General features: G+C 42.8%; 1 protein-coding gene across 1 annotated transcript in view; it reads left to right on the top strand.

Moving 5' to 3' along the window:
- The first annotated feature begins 490 nt into the window (after positions 1–490).
- The window catches only part of SIGLEC1 (sialic acid binding Ig like lectin 1), a 114,230-nt gene continuing 108,720 nt past the window's right edge, over positions 491–6,000 (top strand). The window contains exons 1-2 of the mRNA XM_066572863.1: positions 491–508; positions 4,198–4,256. The gene's annotated coding sequence lies outside the window, so the exon portion shown is untranslated. The remainder of the gene's footprint in view (positions 509–4,197; positions 4,257–6,000) is intronic.

Genomic DNA, 6,000 nt, shown 5'->3' with positions numbered 1-6,000 from the left:
ATCTGGAGCACCGGCACATGCAGAATAATATATGTAATGTATGTTGCAACACTTGTGGGTGGTAGTGGGGGGGGGGGGGGGTAATGTTGTATGTATCGCTTTTTATTGGTGAAGTAATTTATGTGTTGGTCTGTATGAGTGTTGGACAATAGCTATTGTCATTAAGCCTGAAAAAGGCTACATGCTGAAACGTCGCTGTGTTGGTGGGATGGGAGAATGACATTCCTCTAATCTGACAATCCATAAATAATGGGGACATGTTACTGTCTAATTATCATGGAAAGCAGGAGAAATATTCCCCCCCTTACACCTCCAATGATATTTTATTCACTTATTCACACTCTCAATTCTCCTTCTTCCTCATTTAAGAACTGGAGAAAAGAATCTAAAAGTTGCTGACGAGAACTCTGAAAAAGAGGAACCCTCAAATGTAGTCTTCATATAAAGGCCTAGAATATCAGCCACAGGACAATGTGCCAGAGGAGAGAAACACTGAGATTTCTGAAAGGTAATGCATTCATAATTATTCATTACACTCTATTAACCAAGTTCTGTCTTTTGATGTTCTCTTGGAACACCTCGCCATTGTTTTCAATGGGACCTTTAAAGACATTGCATGGCATTCACATGATAGGCAATTTGCATGCGAGTGTGATGTGATGTTTGTCATTGAAATCAATGAGAAACACTTGCTATACTCTTGTGCACATGAGGATTGCAGTATCTCAAGTGATATGAGGCATTTTTTAATGAATAACGCCTCATATCTGCGTGTTAAATGCACATTGGCAAGCATGATATTGGACCGAGTTCCTCGGACTGATATCATGCTCGCACGTGTGGATGTAGCCTGAGTTGACCAATATGCCTCTCTACATTGGTCATCTGAGATCTGAATTTTTAGGCTATTTTCCAATATTTGATTGACACTTTCCAAAGGGTATATAAAAGAATTCTTTAAAATATGGCAGCAAGTGGACATGTCTTCATGAGTTACCTGAAGAGATGAGAGCCAGTCATCAAGTTTAGAAGGGATAATAATCCTTATGGGGGGGAAAGATTTTAAAAAGATGACTAATTTGGAGGTATTTAAAAAGGTCTCATTGAAGGTTGTTGAATCTACTAGTCAACTCTGAGAATAGTAGTAAGCGCTCATTAACCCAAACCCCTAGTTTTTCCAGTCAGAGGGAGAGAAGTTTTTGATTACAACATGTAGCAAGTTTATGTCAGCTTTTTGCTGAGGGAAGGAGATCAATTTCTTTTTTGCCACTATGTTCCAGACATTGACTGCAACAACAAGAGTAGCTGAGTTAAACTCAGATTTGGAGTTGAAGAATAGTTGGGCTAATAAGATGTATTTCAGAGGGTTTTTGCCTAACCCAAGGTTTTCAATGGACACCCAATCTTTTGATAAATTGTTTGACCATATACATCTGAGTCTAGAATGGCAGCTCTATAGTAGTGAATGATTGAAGGAGTGCCAAGGACTCCATTTTACTGATGTATGAAAAGTATATCCTTTTTTTCCCATATGAGAGATAGTAAAATGGATTGTATGGATTTAAGATAAGACATTCATAGGAAAATGGGAGCATTTCAAAAGAAATAAAGTATTTTTAGGAAGAGTCATCTTAAAGGGGTTGTCCCGCGCCGAAACGTTTTTTTTTTTTTCTCAACACCCCCCCCCCCCCCCCCCCCGGTTCGGCGCGAGACAACACCGATGCAGGGGTTAAAAAAGAACACCGGACAGCGCTTACCTGAATCCCCGCGCTCCGGTGACTTCTTACTTACCCGGTGAAGATGGCCGCCGGCATCTTCTCCCTCGTGTGGACCGCAGGGCTTCTGTGCGGTCCATTGCCGATTCCAGCCTCCTGATTGGCTGGAATCGGCACGTGACGGGGCGGAGCTACACGGAGCCCCATTCAGAAAAGCAGAAGACCCGGACTGCGCAAGCGCGTCTAATTTGGCCATTAGACGGCGAAAATTAGACGGCAACCATGGAGACGAGGACGCCAGCAACGGAACAGGTAAGTGAAAAACTTTTGATAACTTCTGTATGGCTCATAATTAATGCACAATGTACATTACAAAGTGCATTAATATGGCCATACAGAAGTGTATACCCCCACTTGCTGCCGCGGGACAACCCCTTTAAGCATTGAAATTTGGCCCAACTAAGAGATCCCACATGTTCCTGGCTTACTTAATTCAGTTGTAATTGATGAAGGAAGGGGTTTAAAGTTAAGGTCGTATAAATTAGCCATTGAGGGCGTTAAGTATATACCCAAGTAGGAAAAGGCTTCATCAACCCAGCTTAATTTATAGTTATTCACAAGGAAGGATAAAGTGGATTTTTTGACACTAAGGTTGAGGTTTTGTGATTTTTAAGGTATTAACTTTTTAATAAGAGACTTTAGCGAATTTATCGATTATGGCAGTTAGGCCTCCTTCCCACGAACGGATTTACGCCGCGTAAATTCGCGGCAAAAATCCGCTGCGTTGCCCCCTGCTATTAGGTTCTATTGAACCTAATAGCTCAATGCTCACGATGCGGAATTCCACCGCGGAATTTCGCACCGTGAAATCTCCCGTCCTCACCCGCAGCATGCTCTATTTGCCGCGGGTGTACGCGCTGACGGCTTCCATTGCAGTCAATGGAAGCCGTCTGTTCACGCTATCTCCCGCTGTAACACAGCGGAAGATAACGTGAAAACGCTTTCCCGCCTACCGCCGCCGCGTCATATGACGCGGCCAGCGCGTCACGTGACACGGCCGGCCGCATCATGTGACGCGATGGGCGTGTCACATGACGCGACGGCGGTGGGCGGGGAAGCGTCTTCACGCTATCTTCCGCTGGTAAGTATGGGGTCTCTGGGGGGCGCCGTGACGGGCTTCACTGCGGAATATTCCGCTGCGGAGCCCGTCACGCTCGTGTGAAGCCGGCCTTACAGTGCATAAAGAAAGTTCTGAATTAGAGAAGGCCAGAATGACATCGTTCACTTATAGGCCTATTTTATGGTCTTTATTTTCTACCTGGATTCCAGAGATATCCCGAGAAGACCTTATATACTTCGCAAAGGGTTCCATTATTAGGGCAAAGATGAACAGTGACTTAGGACAGTCTTGTCTAGCTCCATTGCTAATTAAGAAGGGATTTGACATGAAGCCTGATGAATAAACTTATGCATTAGGGCTCTTACCCACTTACGTATTGCTAAAACTCTGATATTGCTGTGTTTTTTTTACGCGATTGTCAATGGGAATTTCTAATGTTAAAAACGCATCGCACAAAAATCGTACAGCACCAACTTGCGATGTGTTTTTAACATTAGAAAGTCCTATTGACAGTCGCGTAAAAAAAACACAGCGATATTGCAGCGTTAAAAAAATGCAAGTGGGTAAGATCCCTTAGGGTAAAATAGTAGGACATGGTTGCTGAGAGGAAGTTTCCCTGGAAGCCAAATTTTACAAGGATAGCTTGTAGGTATCTCCAATGCACTCTGAAAAAATGCCTTCCCTGCATCAAGTGACAGGAGCAGAGAAGGAATTCGAGAGGATTCAGCAAACTCAATTGGAATAATAAATCACCTGGTGGCATCAGAAGAGGGTCTGTTTGAGATTTGAGATAAAGCCAACTTGATAGTTTTGGATTAAGCTTAGTAAAATGTAGAGGGGCCCAAATCTTAGCAAAGATTTTTATTTCAGAATTTAATAGTGAAATGGGCCTAAAAGTTTCAGGTATATTGTGTGGCTCCCCCACTTTAGGAAGTGTAGTAATTGCAGTGCCTAGCATTTCCCAAGGGAGAGAGCCTTTTTGGAAAACATAGTTGAAGATCTCTAGAAGGTATGGGGAAGAGTGCTGGCAAACTTTTTATAATATTCGTTAGAAAGTCCTTTCAGGCCTCGGGGATTTATGTATTTTTAGGGACAAGATGGTTACCAGAATCTCTCGCTGGGGAGATGCCCTTATTGAGAAGAATATTTTGAGAGTTGGCGAAAGATGGAAACGAGATATTATTCAAAATGTCTTCAATAAATTGTGAATTAGGATGTGTGATATTAGTATCATCTTTTAAGTTACAGTGAATTGTAGTAGTGAGCAAATCCCTCTGCTATTTCGTGGATATTAATAATCTTGTTGTTATGAGAGTCAAACAGAAATTGAAATCTGACTTTAGTTTCTCTGCCTTCTCGCAGCAGGATTTGACCCAGCTGTCTTCCACCGGCCTAAGTCTGATAGTATCTGCTGCATTGAAGTGAGTTTCCTGAATGCAAAAGTTTTGACACTTTTGCTTACTAATTCCTTTGAGAAAAGGGAACATTTGAAGGGGCTGTTAAGGCCCTTTAGATTTAAAGAGGAGATCTTAAAGGGGTTGTCCCGCGGCAGCAAGTGGGGTTATACACTTCTGTATGGCCATATTAATGCACTTTGTAATATACATCGTGCATTAAATATGAGCCATACAGAAGTTATTCACTTACCCACTCCGTTGCTAGCATCCCCGTCGCCATGGTGCCGTCTAATTTCGGTGTCTTCTTGCTTCTTTAGACGCACTTGCGCAGTCCGGTCTTCTGCTGTGTGCTCGCGCTGGAGAGCTGGTCTGCGCGTCGTCATCGTAGCTCCGCCCTGTCACGTGTTGCCAATCAGCCAATTAGGTGGCTGTATCGGCAGTGGAATGCAAGGAAGGAGAAGACAATCCATGGTGCACCATGGGAGAAGACCCGCGGTGCACCATGGATTGTCTTCTCCTTCCTTGCGTTCCACTGCCGATACAGCCACCTAATTGGCTGATCGGCACCACGTGACGGGGCAGAGCTACGATGACGACGCGCAGACCAGCTCTCCAGCACGAGCACACAGCAGAAGACCGGACTGCGCAAGTGCGTCTAAAGAAGCAAGAAGACACCGAAATTAGACGGCGCCATGGAGACGGGGACGCCAGCAACGGAGTGGGTAAGTGAATAACTTCTGTATGGCTCATAATTAATGCACGATGTATATTACAAAGTGCATTAATATGGCCATACAGAAGTGTATAACCCCACTTGCTTTCACGGGACAACCCCTTTAACTACCATTTAACAAATTGAAGCATTTTGCACTGTTTCCTATGAATATACCAATAAATCTTTACAATCCTTAGGAGACCCTCCAGTAAGCAATGAGGCCGGTCTTATGCTAAAGAACAATCTCAACATTATCAAAATTCGATCTCCTTTGGATAATATTGCCCAATAATAAGCCTTACACAGTAAAAAAAATAACAGAAATAAGAAATACTTTGAAAGTTGCCATTAGTCCTGCTTCTACGTGAACCATTCTAAAAGATGAAGATGTGTAGATGATTCACCTGTATTAGTGGAGTTGAATGTCTATGGATAGAGATGATAGACTTAGACTTTGCCTTGGCTAGATAGGAACAAATATAGCATTTTGACTGAAGCACAGATCACGCATTAAAAAAAATAACAAACAAGCCAGCTTCTTGGTAAGTTGCCAGTCATAAACAGAACATAGGGAAAGGTAAAAACAGTTGAGTAGCAGTTCGATGCTTCAAGCAGAGGTTTTGGAGGAATGTTTTTGAGGTACTTTAGACCATTCCTGACTAAGAGAGGGATGCTTTTTTCTTGATGTTGTCTTAGATCCTTCTTGCGATGTGGCAAAGGACCATTTAGTGAATATAATTTCTGCTTTCTTAGGAGAAGAGATGTTTTGTGTAACTCCATTTTTGAAGATCGGGAAGACCGGGAAGCTCCATTTATAAGATATCTTTACGTCTCTTAGAATTTTTGCATACTTTGCAAATTCTTTCTTCCTAGCTAATGTGGCAGGTGATTGATCTGAGAAGAGAGAGATCTAATGGAAACGGTCTGGGAGATTTTTGGTTTGAGAAGAGATCTTCAGGAGAGCGTCCCTGAAAATGGAAAAACTATAGTTTAGCAAGTACGTCTCTGGATGCTTCTGCTGGTATATTTTTAGGTTTGTGTACCCTACGAGCG

Source organism: Eleutherodactylus coqui, chromosome 7 (genome assembly GCF_035609145.1).
Source record: "Eleutherodactylus coqui strain aEleCoq1 chromosome 7, aEleCoq1.hap1, whole genome shotgun sequence".
In the NCBI taxonomy this organism is placed as follows: Eukaryota; Metazoa; Chordata; class Amphibia; order Anura; family Eleutherodactylidae; genus Eleutherodactylus; species Eleutherodactylus coqui.
This window is presented reverse-complemented; position numbering and strand designations above follow the sequence as displayed.